This window comes from Balaenoptera ricei, chromosome 11 (assembly GCF_028023285.1).
Source record: "Balaenoptera ricei isolate mBalRic1 chromosome 11, mBalRic1.hap2, whole genome shotgun sequence".
NCBI lineage: Eukaryota > Metazoa > Chordata > Mammalia > Artiodactyla > Balaenopteridae > Balaenoptera > Balaenoptera ricei.
Window position 1 is genome coordinate 76,854,263 of NC_082649.1, and position 22,428 is coordinate 76,876,690.

Consider the following 22,428-nt stretch of genomic DNA (forward strand, 5'->3'; position numbering starts at 1 on the left):
GAAATGGCTGAGAGCGTTTTGAAGCACCATTCATTCAGGAATGGGCCTCAGCAGGCTGACATGGTTGATGATGATGAACATGGAAAAAATATTGTTTTGAAGATAGATGGGGGTGAGTGTATATAAAACATGACTTTCCTTTTAGAGGAAATTAGGTAGGTTTTCTAGAGAATCTGTTATCAGTTCCCAACAGTTTCTACTCAACATAACTCTGGGGATCATGATTAGTTATCCATTATTGGGCCATCTACATTAATAAAGCTACTTATTTTTAGAAAGTTCTTTTTAAAAATTAAATAAAATGCTTCAATGATACCAAAGAGTGTGGAGAATGACATAGCAAACACCTATGTGCCTTCCACCCAGCTTTATCAAATATGACTTTTGCCAAATTTGCATAGGATAATTTTAAGAAATAAAACCTTACAGATATGTTGATTTTGCCTGTACACCAGTCTCCAGTCCCATTCTCCTCTTTCCTTCCAAAGGGAACAAGTATCTTGACTTTGGTGTTTATCACTTCTATGTATGTATGTTTTTTTTAATAATTTTACTACATTTGTATCTATCCTTAAAGAATACACAGGATTGATATTTTTATAACTATAACTGGCATTGTGCTGTAAATATATATAATTCTGCATTACTTTTTACTCAGCATTATGCTTTGGTGATTTATCCATGTTGATACAGGAAGCTATAGTTGATACTTTTTAACTATTCAATAGTATTTCATTCTGTGAACATACTGTATTTTAACACTTTCTTCTGTTAATAGATATTTATATATATTTTTAAAATTGTGCTACTATAAATAATGGTGTAGTATCATTTTACTCACTTTCTTGTGAAAATGAGAGAAAGTATCAATAGGGTATGTATGTCTCGATGTGGGATTGCTAAGCTGCAGGAAACACCCATTTCCAATTTTACTAAATATTGCCACCTTCTTTCCAAAGTGGTCTCATCAATTTACATTCCCACCAGCTGTATATGGAGGTTCATATTGCTCTATATCTTCGTCAGCACATAGTATTGTCAGACATTTCAGTTTGTGTCAATCTAATGAGTGTGAAATGGTCAAAGTCCCGCCAGGAACACTCTAGGTTTTTCAATAGAGGAAATTTAATACAAGGACTTGACTAGACAGTTGATGGAACAGCTGAGAAGCTAAATAGTATGGTGACAAAGCACCCACAATAGTAGGAAGCCACTGTCAACCCTAGGGCTGGAGAGATACATGGTGAAGGTGGTGTTACCAGAGACTAGAGGCTGGGGCCCCTATCAGAAACTAAAACTGGGGTGCGAGACAGGACCTGGGAGTCTCCAGGGGCTCACAGAGGCTGCCAGAGCTCCTACAGGAAGCAGAGGGAAGAGGAGAGAAATGCCAGGCTCTCTCTCCTCCTGTCCTCTAATCTCCCCCTAGTGCCTCTCACTGGCTAAACTTACCTGGAAGCCACGAGTTACTTGTCCTATAAAAAGAGTAGAGGAAGAGAGGAAAATAGATCTGAAAGCAGATAGTTGACTAGAGCAAATGTTATTGCATTATGGCTTTAGCTTGCGTGTCTCTTATTTCAAGTGAGCATTTTTTAAAATGTTTAGTGGTCATTTTGTTTTCTGTGATTTTTTAAATTCATATTTTTCCTATTGGCTCTTCATTTCTAATTTATATTTAGGGATTCTTTATATAGTCTGAAAATTATTCAGTTATATGTATTGCAAATGTTAGTCATAGTCTGTGGCTAATTTTCCACTTTGCTTATGGTACAGAAGTTTAAAAATCTAGTATACAAACTTGTTGGTCCTTACCTTTAAGGTTAACACTGTGTTTTGTTCGAGTCCTTCCCTATCCTGACCCATATTCCTCTATATTCTCTTTTAAAAGTTAGTTTCAGTTTTCATATTTGTCTTTAATGCTCTGGGGGCTTATTTTGTTCATAGTGTGATGTCTTAAATTTTCTTCCATAAAGATAACCAGTAGTCTCAGTGCATTTTAAAATACTCTCTTAATTTTTTTATTGCCATATATATGTATGTACATATATATGTATTTCCATATATATATATGTGTGTGTTGGTCCCTTCTGGTATGAATCTATTTCTGGGATATCTACCCTGTGTCATTGGTCTAGTTTATATCCATGAACAACTTACTATCTTAATACAGCTTTAAAATAAGACCTGGTTTTTAGTAAGACTAGTGCATTCACCTAGTTTTATTTCAGATTTGGCTAGGGTATGTCAGACTTTTTGATGCTTTAGATGAATTTTAAGAGCCTTTTTTCAAGTACCATTAAAACCTGTTATATTTTTCATTCATGTTATGCTGAATTTATAGATTACTAGGAGCAAAGTGATCACTTTTATAATTGTATCTCCCCATTAATTAATTTTATATATGTTTCCTGTTATTTAGGTCATTTTTTATATATTTTTTTGTTTTTAATATAAAAAACATTTTATATATATTTTCTAATTTCCTCCACAAAGTTATCACACACTTTTGATTGATTTTTTTCTCGATATGTTATAGTTCGGATTATCATTAAAAATGGCATTTCAAAAAATAACATTTTTAATACATTGCTGCTAGTGCAAAAGAACGTAAATAATTCTATGTATCCAATTAACATCCAGAAAATTTGCTAAACCTCTTTATTAGTTCTAACTGTGTCTATAGATTCTCTTGGATTTTCATGAACACAGAATCATACTAGTATGAATATGGTAAATTTATTTCTTCCTCCCCAACCTTTATGCCTTTGACTGACTTTGTGTGTCTTACTGTACTGGCCTGAATATACTGAACAGACGTGTTGACAGCTGCTTGTTCCTAACTTTGAAAGGTACTCTAATGTTTCACCATTAAATAGACTTTTCACTGTAGGATTTTTGTTGATTTCTCTTTTCAGCTTAAAAAAATCACTTTTCTTCCTAGTTTGCTGAAAGTTGGTTTTTTTTTTTTTTAATTTAATGAAATAAGAGATATTGTTTTGTATCAGGTGCTTTTCCTGCATCTATTGAGATGATCTTTTCTGAAGACTTCTTTGAAGACTAATGCTCTGGTGGAGTAAAATTTAAACTTGAAAAACACAAAAATCAATACTGTGTATTTCCTATGAACATAGGTAGATGTGAAAACATTTTTTTTAAAGGACTGTAAGACTACATACAAAAGTGATTATAGCTGGTCCTTTTGGAGGGGGGAGAAAAAAATCGAAAGTAGATAGGTGGAGATAGGACTGAGGATGGTGGGAAAAGAGCGATTAGCTTTTCCTGTAATGTTCTAAGGTTTCTTTTAAAGGGGAATGTGTTCGCATCCAACTTTCATAACTGTTTTAACAATGTGTTCCTAGAATAAGCAGGTGTATGAAATTAATGATAAATTTTGAGTCAGAAATATGGGTGAATGCTATTCTTTTCTCCACCGTATTCTGCTATAACTTTCTAATTTACAAGAACAACAACAAAAAACCAGTGAGAACGTATCATTCCTCTTGATTATGGGTGACATATGATTTAAATTGTTCAAATTCAAGTTTGGTCTTAATATTTGGAATCAGAAAATCGAAAGTGTGAACTTTGTTTCTTCATGCACATCACCAATCAGTTAAAACTCACGTATTTAAGTACCTAATTGAGTACAGATTGGGCAAGATAATTATATACGCCTATCATCTAATAATATGGATGGAAAATATAAACAGACTTTTCAAAGAAGCATTAAACCAACATGTGAATGGAAAGTGAAATATTGCTATCTCTTACAGACCAATAGTAATAGTGTTTCTTGGCTGGATGTAACAATATTTCAGGCAGCCAATTCCTATTCTTTGTATATTTTTAAACAGTGTACTTTTCTCTGGGAAGGTCTATTTTCCTTTAGTTTTTATGTTTTCCTAATTTTGGGACCCAGGAACTTGAAAAATCAGGCTTTTCCCTCATTTATGACATAGAGTTAAATGTTCCAGCATAAGCTTCTGAGTACCCAGTGCTGGGTTTTCCAACTAGCAGATTGTCAGTTTGAGCATAGACTTAGCCTGCCAGCAGAACATAGATAGATAGACAGACAGATACACACATAGTACATATTTGTGTGTATATATACATACACACATACACATGTGTATACCTGTATATATACATCCAAGTATATTTAAATATGTGATACTTCAAGTAAAAGAGTGAGAGTAATCATATTCAGAAAAATTGGAGTTTATGTTACTTTATCCTCTGGTATTGATTTAACTTGGGATGACATGTGAGGAGGGGATGAACGGGGGAGTGAGTATCATAATCCTTCCAGTGTTTGAGCAGCTAAGCATTTAAATCTGGCCTTGTGAGCACATCTCCTAGTGAGCAAAACAAAAAAGAGGGGGGCTTTGTGAGAGTTTTTGTATTTTCAGGCAGGTAATCCAGATGTTTACAAAAGACCTGAAAACTGGATCAGGCAGGATGTACATAGTGTGAAGATGGAGTGGGGCATAGCTAAAGAGGTTTGTGTATGCGCACGTGTGTGTAAAATATAGATTTAATCTTGAACAAGGTGAAAAAATAATCAAATCTTCTATGATTAAATGTCAAATGGCTTCAAAGAAAAATGTTTTCCCAAATGGTGATAGAGGATTAGCCTACGCAGGTGAAATCAAAAGCCAGACTCTGAGCATGTGGGGATTGGGGGTCATGTTTGCTACTGTGAAGAAGGACATCTAGGGAGAAAAGATGGACAAAGGCATGAGGAATACGCCGGATGGTATCCACTCTGAGTCTTCCTCATGTGACAGCCATACTTGATGCCCTTCCCTGAACTTGTTCATGCTTCTTAAAGCCGCATCCTTTATGATGTTTCCCAACTCCAGAATCCATCCTGATGTGGTCAAAATAAGCCCAGGGGAGAGAGAGCTTCATGCCTAGGCTGTTAATAACTCCACATATCACTGTTAGATACGAGTATGATGGGCAAATAGGCTTTATTTTTTTCCTGGATATGCTCAGAGCTTGGGGGTGTGTTTTTCACACTTTATCATACTGTTTCTGGTTACAAACAAGAAGAAAAGAAATTAGAAGTTGTTAGGCTTGAATAATGTCAGGTAGGATATTTTATTGAAATAGCAAGTCTGAAGATATTAGAGACCTAGATTCATCTTAATCTTTGCTCTTAGGACCATTATTGTACTAAACATCAATGTAATAGTATTTCCAAAATACCAGCAAAGGTTGCTTCATGTGGTTTCAAAAAGATGGACACATGAGCAAATCCTGTGCCTGGAGCCAGGTTTGAGACCCAGAGCTTCACTGAGTGACCTTGGACAAATTGCTTAATCACCCTGAGCTTCGATTTTCTCATCTATAAAATGTGGTAACAATACCTCCCTCATAAGTTTCCTATGAGGAATAAATTATACAATGTAAGAAAATTTAGCATAATGCCTTGCACAGTGCAAAGTACTCAGGAAATAGTGACGCGCGGTGTAGAGGTGGTGACTCTTCAACACTGAATTTATCAGTGCTATATTTTGTGTCTTTATGGCAGTGGTACTGTAAGCAGTGGCATGTACCCACATCCAACTTCAGTGGCTTAACTAAATGGTGGTGTGTTTTTCTCACGTACAAGGAGAGGTGCCCCAGCATTCATATGGCTGATGGAGTAAGTCCGGAAGCACCCAAACTCCTTCCATTTTCTGTTCTGCCACCCTTAACAAATGACCCTCATCTTCACAGGTGCAACATTCTCCTGCCCCTTCAGAAATCATGCCCAGGCTCCAGCAGAAAGAGAGAAAGGGCAAATGGCAGAAGATGTGGGCCAGCTGAATCTGTCCTTTTTCCATCAGGAAAGCAAAGCTTCTTGAAATTCTACCCAGTGGACTTCCTCTTATACCTCATTGGTTGGAATTTATTCACATAAGCATCCCTGGTACAAGGGAGCCTGGGAAATTGTCTCCTTTAGTTAGGAAATTTGCTGCCCCAAGCAGAACTGTGGTTCTGATAGGAAGAAAAGAAGGGAGAGTAGACATTGAATAGGCAACCAGCAGTGTCTGTCATAGTTTGACATTAAGAATTATTTGCTGCCTGCCCCTCCAAATGTCCAAGGTCTTAGTAGTGAGAAGGAGGGAGGGAAGGGGATAGAAGGAGAGAGAGAGAATAGGAGACATATGTTATGGCCTGGTTTAATGGAGGAGCTGGACTGTGCATGGCAAAGTCCAATATCTCTTTAGGAGTAAGCAAACATTAAACGCTAAGCAAGAACTTTTAGCTCCTCCTAAATATTCTCCTGTCATAGAGGACATCATGCTGTATTGGTTAAGAACAAGGTTCAGAAATGAAGTAGTCATGACTTAGAATTCTGGCCATGTCCCTATTTGAGTGTATGCCTTTGGGCAAGTTATTTAATCTCTCTAAAACATAAACTCCTATGAGGGCTTTGTCAGTTTTGTCACTACTGCATCCCATCCCCTAGGAGAGAGCTTTGTTATAAAAGGCTCTCAGATATTTGTTGGGTGGATGGATGGATGGATGGATGAACTTCTTTGAATCTAGATTCCTTAGCAATGAAAGGCATTAATAGAGACCATCTTTAGAGGCCGTCATGAGGATTAAATGAGAAAGTGTTTTGTAGAACACTCCATTGACTGTATTGTTAGAGAAATACAGTTTCACTTGAGCTCCAAGGCTCCCTGAACCTGGAAATCTCTGTGGGCTTTTTTTTTCCTACCAATCAGCATGGGAGTTTTGACCTGCTCCATTTTCTGACCTGGGCTGATTCACCTCTCCTTAGAGAACCTGGTGGTTCCCTGCTGCTGGGAGTTCACCACATTGATGCCGAAATTAGTGTGGACGCCCAATCGGCATAATGCACTACAGCCCAGAACTCCTGGGCTCCAGCTGTCCTCCTGCCTCAGCCTCCCTTCCGAGTTGCTGGGACTATGGACGTTTGCTGGGCTTAGGGCTTTTTTTTCCTAAGCCAGCTGTTGATCTCCAAGTCTGTTGGCTTCTTAAATGAGATGCACTATTATGGTGACACTTAAGTTTAGTACTAATGTATTTAAAGCGAATATCCGTGTAGTGTATTTCCAAAACGTATTGGATGGCGAGTTGAAGGTATGTGGGCATGCATCTATGTGCACGTCTGCATACACACTTGCATTTGTGGCTTAATTTTGGATAAAAGTTTAATGAGCTTTCAATATCAGCTATTTCAAACCAGGCTTGTTGCTAATTAAGGGTTAGCACACTAAATTAGCAGTAAATTAATGCTCATTTTTGCTCCAGCATGCTAGAGTGGCAGGGAAATCGCCTAAATTAGACTCAGGTAGTGATCCTTATCGTGGCCAAGAATCATGGACTCTACAAGGATTTTCTGTGAAACACTAAGAGTGAGGGATATCCATAAAACCAACAATTCTGGTGTCCTTATTTAGTTACCTACAGTAGATGGGTCTTTAAAAGTGGTGATTTAACAGAAAATTTCCCTCAGCAGCATGTGCCATCACACTTAGCATAGGTCGATTTATAAGGTTTATGGGAAAATTAAGGCTCAGAATGGCCTCATGCTGACAAAGTGGAGATTGCCAAACTGGGCTGCAATGCAAGCAAATCCAACACCAGCAGTCCATCAAAAGCCAAACGATTCCTTAACATTCGTGAGCCATTTCATGATAGTTCGCAATCATCACCTCCTCTCCGTTACATAGCAGGGTTTCGGCACCAATGCCAAAGCTGGGATATCTTCTTTGGGGTTCGCAGTCTTTGCTTACGCTTTCTAATTTGAATTATTTATTGAATGGGTGTGTTCTCCTCTGACAAAGTAGACAGTGCCACCAAATGCAAAAGTAACTGCAGCCAGCTTGATGCCACATTTCTCTGGAGAAGAATGATTCACTCCTGTATAGAAGTTTGCAATTTACAGAGGGTACTCATATGCATTGTGTCATTGTGAAAAGACATATTTCCAACTCCATGGAACACAGACTGCAGGAAAGCATCAAACCATGCCTGGCATGCCTCTGAGCTCAGTGGTTCCTGAGGCCCTCTCTGGCCAACTCGGAGGTCTGGGCCCAGGGGTACATGTCTGCTTTGTGTTTCTACCCCAGCCGTTCACCCTGCTCTCGCTCATCATGAGAGTATCGACTAGCCATTGGCTAGGTCTGGACAGGCCAACTTTGCAGTAATTATGAATTAAAGATGTCAGTGGCAAAGCATCTCATTCTATATATTTCTACACATAGTTGATATCAGCTTTGGTAAGTGTGACTGAACTCCAAATGGCTTGCAGTCGTAAGGGAATGACCAGTTGAATAGCTATTATTTCATCCAATTGATGCTATGCTTTTTGTGCAAAGGGAAACAAGGATTTTTTCCTGGTTCTTGCCTTCAGTAGCTGCTGAAAAATATTAGCTATTCTCCCTAGGAAGCCAGCTCCTGGGGAAAGGCTGTATGTTGCAAGTGGAAACCCATGTTAATTTTTAGCAAATGTTACCAAAAAATAGAAATTTCTACCTGAACTTAATCATTAATGCACTTATTCCCAACAGAAAAATGACTATTTATTTCATGGAATCTCTCGAATCCTGCTCTACCAGTAAAATAAGGCTGAGAAAATAATCCAGATTAAAACACAGTATCTTATTGGTCTTATCCAAGGTCCATGAGTCTGGCAAGGGCAAAAATAAAGGCTTCCATCTCATGGCAGGCTCCTGGGTACTCTGAGATCCAATCTATGTTCAAAGAGAAGAGATTTCTCTCTCTCTTTTTTTTAAATTTTTTTAATTGAAGTAGAGTTGATTTACAATGTTGTGTTAGTTTCTGGTGTACAGCAAAGTGATTCAGTTATACATATGTGTATGTATTCTTTTTCACATTCTTTTCCATTATGGTTTGTTACAAGATCTAGTTGTTGAATCTAGTTCCCTGTGCTATACAGTAGGGCCTTTTTGTTTATCAGTTTTGTATATAGTAGTTTGTATCTGCTAATCCAAAACTCCTAATTTATCTCTCCCCCACCCCTTTTCCCCTTTGGGAACCATAAGTTTGTTTTCTATGTCTGTGAGTCTGTTTCCGTTTCATAAATAAGTTCATTTTGTCGTATTTTATGATAGATTCCACACATACGTGATATCATATGGTATTTGTCTTTCTCCTTCTGACTTACTTCACTTAGTATGATAATCTCTAATTTGAAAAGATACATACACCCCAATGTTTATAGAGCAGTATTTATAATAGCCAAGACACAGAAGCAACCTAAATGTCCATCAGCAGAGGAATGGATAAAGAAGATGTGGTACATATATACAATGGAATGCTACTCATCCATAAAAAATAATGAAATAATGCCATTTGCAGCAACATAGAGATCTCAATTTTTTTTTTTTTTACATTATAGATGCCACTGTATGCCAGAGCCTCTTTACATTTTTTATGATTACTATCCAAATACTTAGAGATTTTTTTCATTTGCTCACAATTATCTTGGCAATAGACTTAATCATTTTAACAAATAGTGAGAACGGTTAGTTAGTTGGTACCTTTCAAAGCAACATTTCCCAACTACTGTAATGTCCAGAAAATGACAGCTTGAGGGAGCAAAATTGGAGGGTGGTGGAAATTCACACCAGGTAGTTACAACTGCCACAAGAACACACAGCTAATAAGTGGCAAAACCAGGAATTGACTCCATAGGTGACACTTGTAATCACTGTGCTCTATAGTGTCTCCACTACAGGCTTCTGATGGCAGTAAGATGAGTTAATAGTGGTGGTGGTATAGAAGTAATGGTAATAATAGTAGCATCAGCCATCGTTGGTTGCATTCCTACTTATGAACCAGACATTGAGATATTGTAGTAAGCATTTTCATGGAGTATCTTTTTTATTCTCAGAACAATCCTATGAGGTAAATGTTATTATCATCCCCATTTTTCAGAGGAGGAAACTGAAGATCAGAGAACTTATTTACTCAGGTACAAGATATTAGGTTGCTGAGCTGGGATTTCAACCTAAGAGTTAGACTTTATTGCTTGTGCTCCAACTGCTACTATATCCTACCTCCCTGGAGAAAGGAGATGTCAGATATGTTAACATCAAAGAAGGACCAAACACTGGACATGGGGGGCATTTGAAGCTTGGAATGACACAGACAAGTCAGATTTCAGATCAAGTTTGGTTTGCCGTCTCTGTTCAGGCAAGTCCTGAGACCAGGAGCCACGTGGGCCTGTTTGAAACAAGCATGGGATTCCTGGGATCCTCAGACAGGAACTTGACCCACAGGAATAAAGAGATGATGGTGTCCTGAAGTGTGTACTTCTTGCGAGGCAGTGTGCTCAGTTCTGTAGCATAACTATCTCCAACCACCCTATGATGTAAGTGTTGAAACTTCTTCCTACAGATGAAGAAGCTAAAGCTCAGACATGCTAGGTAACCCTCACACATTTCCCCGCCATGAGTGACAAACAAGGGCAGGTGGTGCACAGATCTGTCTGACTCCAGGGTCTGTGGTCCTAGGGACCAGAACTTTGGAAAGGGGACTGTGTGTTTGCGATCCTCATTCTCATCTCCACAGCTGGGCTGCATCCTGCGTGTGTCATTTCATTTGCCAGTACTCGGACCCTTCTGGGGAGAAGGACTCTGCTCTCTCCCATGACAGTGCATTGCTTTCCTTTACACGTTACTTTACTTTTTGCTCTCTCTCCATGACGGTGACTTTAAGGATTCCTCAGTGAGGTTGGTACTGCTCCCAAGAGGCCATGTTGGAAACCTGTGATTATTGCAGTGATTATAGGTGCAGTGACTTGCATTTAGTAGGTGGGAGTCTGGAGTGCTAAATGTCCTGAATACCCTGGACAGCCCCATGCACTGAAAAGTCCCAGTTCCTACAAGACTTCCAGATGTCATTCAGAATTTCATGTAAGTGCAAACACTATTTATACCTATCCATGCTTTGAACTTGACTCCAGTCTACATATAAAGCATGAAATATTCTCCTCAAGGTTTTAATATGCTCTATATTTTTTAGGAAAGCAGCTGCTAGCTAAATGCAAAAGAAAAGTGTAATTTTTTTTGGTACAAGAAAAGCCTCTACCAGCATCCCTTTAGGTTTTCCAAAGCCTACTATGGGCTCTGTATTCGTTTTCTATTGCTGCATAACAAATTACTACAAACTTAAAACAATACACATTTATTACCTCACAGTTCCTATAGGCCAGAAATCTGGCATAGCTTAGTTGGGGCTTCAGGATCTCTCACAGACTGTGATCAGGTGTCAGCCAGGGCTGGAGTCTCATCTGAAAGCTCAACTGGGGAAGAATCCACTTTCAAGCTCACTCAGCTTGTTGGAAGAATTCACACTCACTGTTTGACCCAGAAGCCTCAGTTCCTTGCTGGCTGTCAGCTAGAGGGTGCCCTCAGTTCCTTGACATGTGGCTCTCTCCATAAGACAGCTTACTTCATCCACACAAGCAAGGAGAGTCTACTGGCAATACGGGAGTGACAGTCTTAAGTAACATAATCCTGGAAGTGATATCCCATCACCTTTTCCATATTCTATTGATTAGCAGCAAGTCCTGCTCAGGACTCAGTGGGAGGGTTTACAAAAGTGCATGAATACCACAGTCCTCAGACTCTAAAATGACCTCCGTCTTAGAGTCTGCCCATCACAAGGGCCCAAGGATGAGTTCTGCAGCCTTGCATCAACGTTTGGGAGCGGAACATTACATGGTACCTTCCATCAGAGGGAAGTTTTGGTGTAGACTTGGTGAGTTAGCTGCTGTTGGAAGTTCTTCTACATTTATTTGGGTCATAAACAAAGGCTCAGAGAAACCAGTACAATGCTATTTCCTTAATTAAGCAGATTAACGAGAATTGCATTCGGCAGAGTGGGCTTTAAGTAAGAAGGCTAATTTAGGATTGTTCTTAGGAGGGGACTTCGCAGTCTCTTCTCCTCTTCCTCTCTGCCACACTCATTTATTCTGCTATTACCTTTCTATTCAATGCCTCCTTGAATTTTTCATCTCAGATTTTTCTGCATCAGTATGATGGGGTGTGTGTGTGTGTGTGTGAAAGACTCATTTTTAATTACACAGGCTTGGTAATAGGTGTGTAGTCATGTTGGATCAGCCTCAGATGCAAAGATCCTTATTTTCAGCTGATTATATCTTGAAAGGATTTGTGGCCTCGGGCACCTGGAAATTGGAATGCATCATTGTTCACTAGTTGAACATCAAGGGACAGAAATTAAAGGAGACGGGAGGACTTTGGCAATAGTGGCCCTTAAATCAGCCAAGATGAAGGTGGACTGATTGAAACACGACAACTTGGGGGTGGGGGGTGGGTCCACATGTCCACCCTTCCGCCTCCTCGTGATTGCGTGAAGTGACGGGCCACAGCCAAAGGTACCGTAGGTCCTTCCCACAGGCAAGGGTTAAGAAGTAGGTCAAGCATAATGGGTTAGTTTCTAATGTGATGCAGCAGGCAGGACCAGGTAGGGAAGACAGAACTTCCCAGGGCAGTGATGAAATAAGAGCAGAGTACACATCTCACAAATCACAGAGGCCTGAGGCCCCCTTTTGCATCTTGACTCCTGCAGTGTGACCATGTGGCAGTGAGACAGATCCTTGTCTCTGAAGCTGCAAAGGTAGAAGACCTGGAAATCAGATGCTTAGACCACTGGGGTAGAGAAGAGCTCAGAGTCATTGTATCTTAGACCCGGAAGGAACTTTTAAAGAGCCCTCTCTATCTAACACATTCATTTGGCAGATGGGGAGACTCAATCTAGAGGGATTTGCATGAGTTCCCACAGATGGAGCCCCGTGAAGGCACACGAGGCCCTTTACACCTTTTGCCCCTTTTAAGTAAACATCCCCAAATGCTGGAACCTCTACAAGCTTCGCCAACTTGGAATGGGAAAAGCTAGGTTTTGCTTTGTTTTTACAGTTGGTATTGTGAATGGGTTTGTAGCCACTTCTCCTAGCTGTCATAGATTGTATAGCTATCCCATCATGTTTTCCAATGGCCCTCCTAGTGAGAGATTTATACATCTCTGCCCCATTTAACTCCAGTAATTCACGTGATTGTTTAGGCCAATGCAATGTGAGTAAAAGTAAAATGTTTCTCTTAAGAGGCTGCTCAAGGTCCATTATGTCTTTTTCTCTGCGGTAAGAGAGGCGATGTTCCAGGCAGAGGCTGACCTGTCAGCCTGGATCCCAGAGTGGAGACGATGCCGGACAGAGTCATAGCCAGCTGGTGACGGACAGGCAGTGTGAGCCACCTTTGTTATGGGGGTTAATTCAGGTTGTCACCGTGGCAGGACCTGGCCCAGCCTGTCCGACTCAGCATGGTGGGTGAGCTGCATACGCTCATGCCTGTATGTTCGCTCACTTCCCAGGCACACAGTCTTCCCCCAGGTGCACCTGCGGTCATCGCTGCTTCCTCCTCCTCCCTCCAGCCAGTCACCACGTGCTGCATTTCCACTTTATAAGCCTCACATTTCCCCATCCCCACTGCTTCTGCCTCTCATTGCCACCGCAGCTTGACCTTCCCCCTCAGGCCGTTCCCCATAAGCAGCCAGAGGGAGCAAAGATCAGATTTAATGTGGCCGACAAAGTCCTTCCAGCAATGGCCCCGCTTATCTCTCACTGTGTTCCTCCTCGGACCCCTTCTCTTCACTCTTGTCCAAATTCTCTCTCTCTCTCTCTATTTTATTTAATTTATTTATTTTTTGGTTGTTTTAATTTACCTCCCACCTGCACCACTCAGCCACCAGATGTCCTCGTGCATCTCCCTTCTGCCCAGCCCCATTGACCTGGTAACTCCTACTTACTCTTTGAACCTCAGTGTGGAGTCACCTCCTCTGGGAAGCCTTCCCTGATCACTGGAGTGTGACTTGGGTGTGAATCCTCTGGTTCACAGCACCCTGTGCTTCCCTCGTCACTGCTCTGCGTGACGCTGTACTTTGTCTGACATGTGACTGTTCCCCAGTAGACTGTATCCACTGCTGGGTCCTCAAAACTTTGTAAAGCAGTATCTGGCACCTAGTAGATGCCCCTTGAGTAGTTGCTACTGAATGTTGGTTTTTCATCCTGAAGGCAAAGGAAAATAATGCCCATACATTGGAATAAAAGACCTTATCTTGAAAATAGTTTTTTTTTTTTTTTTTTTGGATACCAAGTGTTTCTGTTTCACGGGGTGGGGGGGAAAGATAAAGCTGTTGGAAGGAACTAGAACTTCCAAAAATACATGGAATGAGCTACATATATTGTAAAATATGGGTCATAGTTCTGTCTGTTTTGAGGGTGCAAAAAAATCACAAAATTTTTATCAAGATAAATATTTAAAAGCAACCATGGGTGCTTGGAGAGTTTGGCTAGGAGTGTGAGGTGAGGCAGGAGCAGGGGATGAATAAGAGCTTGTTTGGTTCTGTGGGTCCTGGTGGATTCAGTGGGGGGTTTGTGTGCATGAGAACAGTGTCTTAGTTTTAAAAATACTTCCTCAAGAGACTGTTCACCAGGGAGTCCAACCTTTCCCTCCCTGTTCTGTGCTGTGAACACGACCCGATTCAGGAAACAGAGTTGGAAGAGATACTAAGAAACAAGAATCAAGGGAGTCAGTGAGGAGAAGGGAAGTGGGGGCCAAGCGTCCAGCAGACCTTGTGGTCCATGAGTGTGTCCTGGTGGCTGTGGTCTGTTTGCTGGGCAGAGAAACTCGACTGGTTGATGGTGTTCATCTCAATGACTCTTAGGGGATGATTCCGAGCACATGTTGATGCGCATAAGAATTATGGGTCAGTTTCTATGGCTAGAGTGTCCCCACTTCTGGTCAGTCCAGAAGGCAGCTTGGGAGCATCGAGTTCCTCAAGTAGGAGAACCCTGAGGTGTGGGTTGACATCTCCTAACTCTGACTGGTCATGAGCCCTCACGTGTATTGATCATAGGAATCCCCTTGGGCATAGCTACAAGATAAAAGTACTTTGTCAGTAGGTAGGTAAGTAGGTAGATATGTACGTAGACAGGCTGACTGACAGATGGATGGACAGATGGATGGATGGTAAGATGTAACTCTACAGGTAGATAAAGGAAGACTTTATAAGGAGCACAATTATGGAAATATAATCTTCCATGACACATATTTGCCATTTATTAAAAGTCAATACATAAAGTCTAAATAAATATGAAGTCCTACCAGAGACTTAATTAAATCAATCCAACCTTTAAAACATCTTTAATTGATTTGTATATTCAAAGCATGATTAATACATCATTTAGAATGAGGTATCACCAAGGACAAGTTGATAAATTTAAAAACTGCTTTGTCCAGGCATAAGAGAATTTCTCAAGAAACAAGAGAGCTTATTTCTTTTGTAATAACACAATTGCTCTCCACTCATAAAAAGACATAAGCAGCATAATGAACAGATTAGGCACAGAATCACCAACAGGGTAATGGACCTGCTAAAGCAATTAGCCCTGTGAGCTGTCCTCCTGGGAGAAGCAGTCCCAGGTTACACACAAACTGCAAGGGCCATACCTGAGCTAAGCTTTGTCCACAGCAACATAGCTGCAGTTTGGCTGATTTCAAAGAATGTGAGGGAGGAGGTGGATTCGATATGGCCTTTTCCCCAGAACTAGCGATCCTTCCTTTCCACCTGCAGTGGCCCTGCATGCTTTGTCAGCCCTACACACCTTGCCCTTCTTCAGAACACAGCTCCCCTCTTTCTTTAGGGAGCCATTGCAATCACTAGAACCAACTCTCTGGTTCTAATGCAGGCTGCTAATCACAGGACCCAGAGTCAGAAGTGGGCACACGGTGATCCAGATGAACTAGTCACAAAAACCCAGGCCACAAGTCAAGCCAGTCAGAATTCTTCACTGGCATTTTTTTAAGGGGATGGTGATCTTTCTTCTGTAGTTGTAAAGCCATGAGGATTGGCCATTTGGAGAAACAAAGCCAACATGCAGAAAGGAAAGTAAGTAAGAAACGGCCAGGAAAGGAGGGCATCAGCTTCCAGATGACATTTTTGAGTCCCTGAAATCTCTCCAGTTTCCCTGATTCTTGCCTTCCTGAGACATGCTTCCTCGAGCACGTCCAGAGCTGTGAGCTTCCTCCAGTGTACTTTCAGGAAATAACCGATTTTCTTAGGTTAGTTTGATCTAGGTTTGTGTCGTTTGCAATGAACTGAGTCCTGAAGAGCTTCCTTCCTTTCACACCCGTTGCTGAATACCTACATTATGGGTAAAGAATGCCCCAAATTTGCCCTAAAGAGCCTCAGGCTCCATGGAGGTCATAGAAAGAGGCAACGGTGACCCCTTTTGTTTAGGAGGGTGACCGGTGTTTCACGGAATGTAAAAACTTCTGCGCAAGTATGAAAATCCAGTTCAGGTAGTAATATGGTGAAGTTTCCTAAAATTATTCTGAGGCTAAATACTTCTCTTGTGTTTCGCAGTGTGAACTGGTATTTTAATTAAAATATTTTAAAAACAGTTTAAAAGTTTTCTGAGTCAAAGCAGTATGGGAAATACCAAGTTATACAAAAGCATGCTGCAGGAATTCTCAGAGCCTGTAAGACTAGTGTGTTTTGGAGTATCCAAGAGCGAAACTGAGTGTGCAGAAAAGAAATGCAGATTTCCAGCACACGGCTGGAAAGGCTGAGATTAAACACCGGTGGCAGGCAGCAGAGCTTCCTGTTGGCCCCAAAGTTTACCTCTGCTGGCTCCACGGACACGGGGGAATTGAAACTTGGAGAATAGAGACGTTTCTGTGACACTCAGCCCAATACCTTGGGGCAGGATATCAGAATGCAGTCTCCACTTTTAAGGAAGGGGGAGCCCAAGTTTTCCATTTATATTCTGGTTTAGTCTCTTAGTTTGGTGTATTTTTATGCTTTTGCTATTTATTGATTTGACCAACGTGGTTCACTGTTCAGCAAACAGGGCCACATTAATGCGTTAAAAGCTCATTATGAGGATAACGGACACGAAGTAAAACGGAATCATGTGATGTGAGTGTAAAAGGTTTTTCCCTAGACAGCTGAAAATAAATTGAAAACAAATTCAATTAAAATAGCATTCAACCTTTTTATTCCTTCCTTGGTGTAATTCCCCTAAGGGGGTGGGGGGGCGGTCCAAAGCCAACACATTGCTTTGAATGGCCGCTCCGCCTGCACTGGGCAGACCCGGGCATACCGAGAGGGTGTGTGCTGACCAGGGGGCTGCCTTGGGGAGCTGTGCTTTCAAGGCACATGTCCCTGCCTCCCCCATGCATCTCTGCCTCTGTTTTCTTTACCCGTTCTGCTTTCTCTCTGAGGCAAGGTAGATTTCCCATCATCTCATACCCTTCCTTCATCTCAACCTTAGGTCCCAGGCCGAAATCTTGGCCTGTCCCAGCCTGTGCCCACACCCACATGCACGCATCCTGCCGCTGCTTCAGTTTCCCTCAAACGTTATCATGATACCTCTACCCACAGGGATTTTCAAGCCAGACCTGGGAGTCTTTCACTTTTTCTTTCCTTGTTTACTTTTCCACTCTTTTGTTTTTATCATAAAAGTAATACTTCCTCTACTAACAAGAGAAACGATGTAGTTGTGTATTTTCAAAGAGAATATTCTTCTTCCCTTCATTCCCTCTAATCAGGCCCCTTCCACTCTGGCCTGCCAGAGGTCACCAGCGTTACTCCTTTGGTGTGTGTCCTCCACGCTGACGTCGCCCCTTTCCCTCACTTTGCTATATCCAACCAGCCCATCACAAAGTTCTTTTGATTCTACCTTCAAAATGTTTTCCAAATCAATGCATCTTTTCCCAGGTCAGTTATGTGTTGTCCTTGCCATTGTTACCCTCACAAGGCGTGTTAGTTTCCTAAGGCTACTGTAACAAAGGGCTAGAAACTAGGTGGCTGAACCGACAGAAATGTATTGTCTCACAGTTCTAGAAGCTAGAAGTCTAAAAATCAAAGTGTTGACAGGGCCAGGCTCCCTCTGAAACCTGCAGGGGAATCCTTCCTGACCTCTTCCTGGCTCCTGGAGGTTTGCTGACAGTCCTTGGCATTCCCTGGCTTGCAGCTGCATAACTCAGTCTCTGCCTTGGTCGTCCCATGGCCCCTGTGTCTCTGTCTTCGCGTGGCCATCTTCTTATAAGGACACTAGTTGTATCGGATGGGGTCTCACCCTCCTCCAGTATGACCCCATCTAAACTAATTATATCTGCAGCGACCCTGTTTCCAAATAAGGTCACATCCTAAAGTACTGGGGGTGAGAACTTCAGCATATCTGGGGAGGAAGGGGAGACACACTGCAAGCCATAACGTGAGGCTACCGTTGACTGGCCTTCCCCCTTGTACCTCTTGCTTCCCCAAAGCAGACCGTGCACAGCAGTCAGAAGAGTTCTTCTAGATTTGAATCAGATCCTGGTACTCCTTTGCTTAGAGGCCCTGAAAGCCTTTCATTGGAACTAAGATAAAACCCAAGCTCCGTGATGTGGGCGAGGCCCTGTGTGATCAGGAGCCCTCGCAGCTCTGCTGCCCACGGCTCTTACCTGCAGCCCTTTTCCTGAAGGGTCTTCATGTCCCACCCCAGCCCCCGCTCCCCCATCCTGCCTGTGCTTTTTTTTTTTTTTGCCTTCATCAAAACCTCCTTCATCAAATTACACTGTAGATGTTTCTTCTTCTAAGAGGCTTTCCCAAACCCCCTCAAAATCATCCCCCAATGTAGATTGTTTTTCTCCCTTCCTCTCCTATAGGCTTATAACATCTGTACTTATGTGATTATCAGGGTGTTTGTTTGTCTGTCTTACGACAGGGGCTGGCAAACTGTGGCCCATGGGCTAAATTTGGCCTGTGGCCTATTTTGAAAGATCCTTGAGATAAGAATGATTTTTACAGTTTTAAGGATTGGGGAAAAGAAGGCAAAGAGAAATATGTTACAGAGCCTGCATGCGGTCTGCACAGCCTCAAATATTTACTCCCTGGCTCTTTATAGGAAGTTTTTTGGCCCCTGGTCTCACCCACTGTCAGCTCCTGAGAGCCAGGATGTCGTGTTATTTCCTGCTCTATCTGGAAAACCTTATGAGGTGCCAGACACCTAGTAGGTCCCCAGTAGATATGTGGTAGTAGAATAAGTAAATTATTCAATGAATGGTTGATTCCCCATGACTGTTGGTTGACCTAAGAGAAAAAAATCTTTTAATAACTGTCAAAGGGAATTTGGTGGCAGTAGATACAGATTTTGATAATCTGGTAATTCAGTCATTTAATAAATACTTAGTGAGGACGGGTAATGTTTCAGACAGTGGGTTACGCTTCTGGGAAGGAGAGTGATAAAGCATTTCCCTTGGGAACTCAACTAGAATGGAAGAGATGCAGAGTGTAAGGGAGGTTTTAAGTGGAGAGACACTTGATAAAGGGGTAAGAAATTGTCATAGTGGATTGCTGAAAGCTCAACTCCGCCTCTGTGGTGGGGAAGAGGAAGTAGTTAAACAAAGGGAAGACTTGCTCTAATTTTATTTTCTCAACACGCAGACACCTTCCCCCAGGGACAGACAAGTCCTCTTCAAATGCCCAAATTGCTGCTTTGCCTCTGGCCCAAACAGGACCATCTCTCCTGAGTCAGTCCCCGGTTCCTTGTCGTCAAGGGGCAGCCGTAATGGACAAAACCAAATGTTGAGCCTCCTCAACCCCAGCCTAAGAGAGAAGGTTTGTTGTCTTGTGCCATCCATGGAAACTCTTGAGGAAATAGCTGGAGGCCACAGCTACCAGTAGACGAAGGGCTCAGCCCTTGCTCAATCACCAGCCACCGTCCCTCCCCACAGGGCAGGTCATGAAGGCTGTCATGAGAAATTCTGCCTCAACTTGTATTTTTCTTTCTGGATCGCTACAGTTTTAATGCCTATTTTCAGAAGCAGGATGAATCTGAGATGCACAATTTGACCTAGCTTCTTATGATTCAGTGATTCATTTCCAAATTTTTCTCCTGAGCCTCAAGGAATCAAGCTGAAGGGTAGCATTAAGCTGTACGGGAGGTCTTTGTTTTCCCCACTTTTGGCTAAATTGGAATCAGTTTGTCTTGGACTTAACTCAGAGCCTTCCTACCGGAACTTACCAGGCTCGTATCTTTTATTTCCTCACTGTATTTAAATTTTCTTTTTAACATAAGTCCTGAAGCGATGCCTTTGTCCTGAAAATGTGCAGTAGTGTTAACACACAGCTGGCAGAGCTCTTCCTCCCTCGGCCTCACCTGGCCCTTAAATTCTCTTCCTGCAGGCCTCACCTTTGAAACCATGCCCCCATCCCAGGGGTCTTACTAGTTCAGCATGAGATGCTGGGCATGTCTACTTTTGGCTCTCAGACAACAGCCCCCCACAAATGAAATGCCAAATCCAGTGTCCAGATTTCAGAATATTTAAAATATTTAAATTATATTATTTATTCATAACAATATAAAATACAATAAAACCCCAATTAATTTATTCACAAGATGATGGAGAATTTATTTTGTAAAAAGAACGTGTAGCATAACTAGTCCTGTGGTTTGGTGGTGAGGTCCTCGATTAGAGTTGCATGAGGTGATCGTCATCTATTCCCATCAGTTTCATTCTGTGCCTCTGTGGGTATCCTCACCTGGAGGTGCCATCAGCATTGGCCATCTGAGGCCCACTGAAATGAGGGCTGTGGCTAAACTCCCCTGGTCATCTTCTCTGCGGCCAATAGGTCTTTGTCTTCCTTATTGTTCTCCGGCACAGTGTCCTGTTTGTTTTCTTTAGAGCATGTTTTCTGATGTGTAACTATCTTGTTTAATTTGCCTGCTTGCGCTCTGTCTACCCCTCCAATAGAATGTAAACTCATGAGAGTGGGGTGCATGTAGTGCCCGTCCCCCCAGTATCCTCAGTGCCCAGCCTCCAGTAGACTGAATAAGGGAGTGAGTACAGTGCCTGTCTAGTAGGGAGGTGGGTGTCTGTGAACACAAGGCGTGGAGGATGGTGCACCAGCCCACGTAGGACAGCGGCTCAACACCAAAGCCAAGCACCTGGTCTGGCGATCGAACCTCCACGTGTTTCCTCAGCAACACCTGTGCTCAGCTCTTCTCAGCTACTTGGGTGCGTGGTTGAGCTAAGCTTGTTTAGTTTTGAGGTTTTGAATGTGAAGAATCATGGAAGTCTTTTGTACCTCATCTTTGTTTTCTTCCTGTTCTCTTTCTTTCGTATTCTGTAATTTACTGCAGTCACTCATCTCAGATTCTCCCTGGATTCTGCTGTCATCCTATTTCCTGAATCCCTCTTCCTTTACTCCAGCCATGACGATTGATCCTTTCCCTCTCATGTTGGGTCCCTGTTGTCAGTACGGGGAAGCCAGTTACCTGGGACTCCTCGACCAGTGATTTTGGGCTCCATCATTCCATGGCCTCTCTCTCTGGTTGCATTATTTGGTCTTCAGTGTTAATTAAGTATCTAAATCAAATTTAGAGAATAGAAGTGTGACTTCTGGAGGCAGGCAGCCTGGACTTGGATCCCAGCTCATCGTTAACCAGCTGTGAGTCCTTGTACAAGCTGCTTAGCTTTTCTGTGCCTCAGTTTCCACACCTGTAAAATAAAGACAGTAATAGTATCTTCCTCATAGAGTTGCTGTGAGGATTAAATACATTCAAATGTGAAGCTCATGACACAACATCTGGCATATAGTAGGTGCTAAGTACTGGTCAGCTTCTTTGTCATTCACACGTTTGCACACTTGGCTCAGAAACAGTCTCTTAAGGAGGCCTCTGCTAGGTGCTGGGAGCCTTCCGTCGTGTGGGAGGCTATCTGTGTGCAACTGCAATTGTTGGTTTAAATGGCTTGGCCCGAGCTGCTGCCTGTGGAGGAGAGCTAGGGCCTTTGGCAGCAACCTCTGGGATGGTCAGCATCTCTCTCCACCCGTCTCACTGGGATGGTGCACTGGCCATGATGCTCCGTGTACCTCTCTCCCTGACGGGCCATGGTGCCTGGCAGATGGCTGAGGCCCTAGGGAGAGGAAAGGAAAGAGCAGAGGTGACCTGTAGCCCACAGTGGCCTGCGCCCAAGCCACGACCAGGAAGCAACAGGCTGTGATGAATTACTGGGCCGGGAATGGGACAAAGTGCCAAGGAGCAGCATGGTTAGTACATCAGGCCTGCTCCCTGCTGAATCGTCATCTGCTTCACGAGTTGCAAAGGCAGGTGCTGTCTTGAGAGATGGGCCAGTGCCAGATGCCACATGCCCAGCTGCGCGGCACTGGGACTCAAGCTGTGACCATCCAGAGACCCTCAGTGACAACTGAGCCCTCCATGCCCCTTGGATCTCAAACCACTGGGCAGAGGACTCATTGCAGCTTTACCACCCAGAGTATTTTATGTGGCTGTGGGCAGCTTCCCCCCAGCAGTTCTCACAAGTAGCCGGCAGATGGCGCAGTTTCTCCTGTGTTCCAACCAGAGGTTTTCAA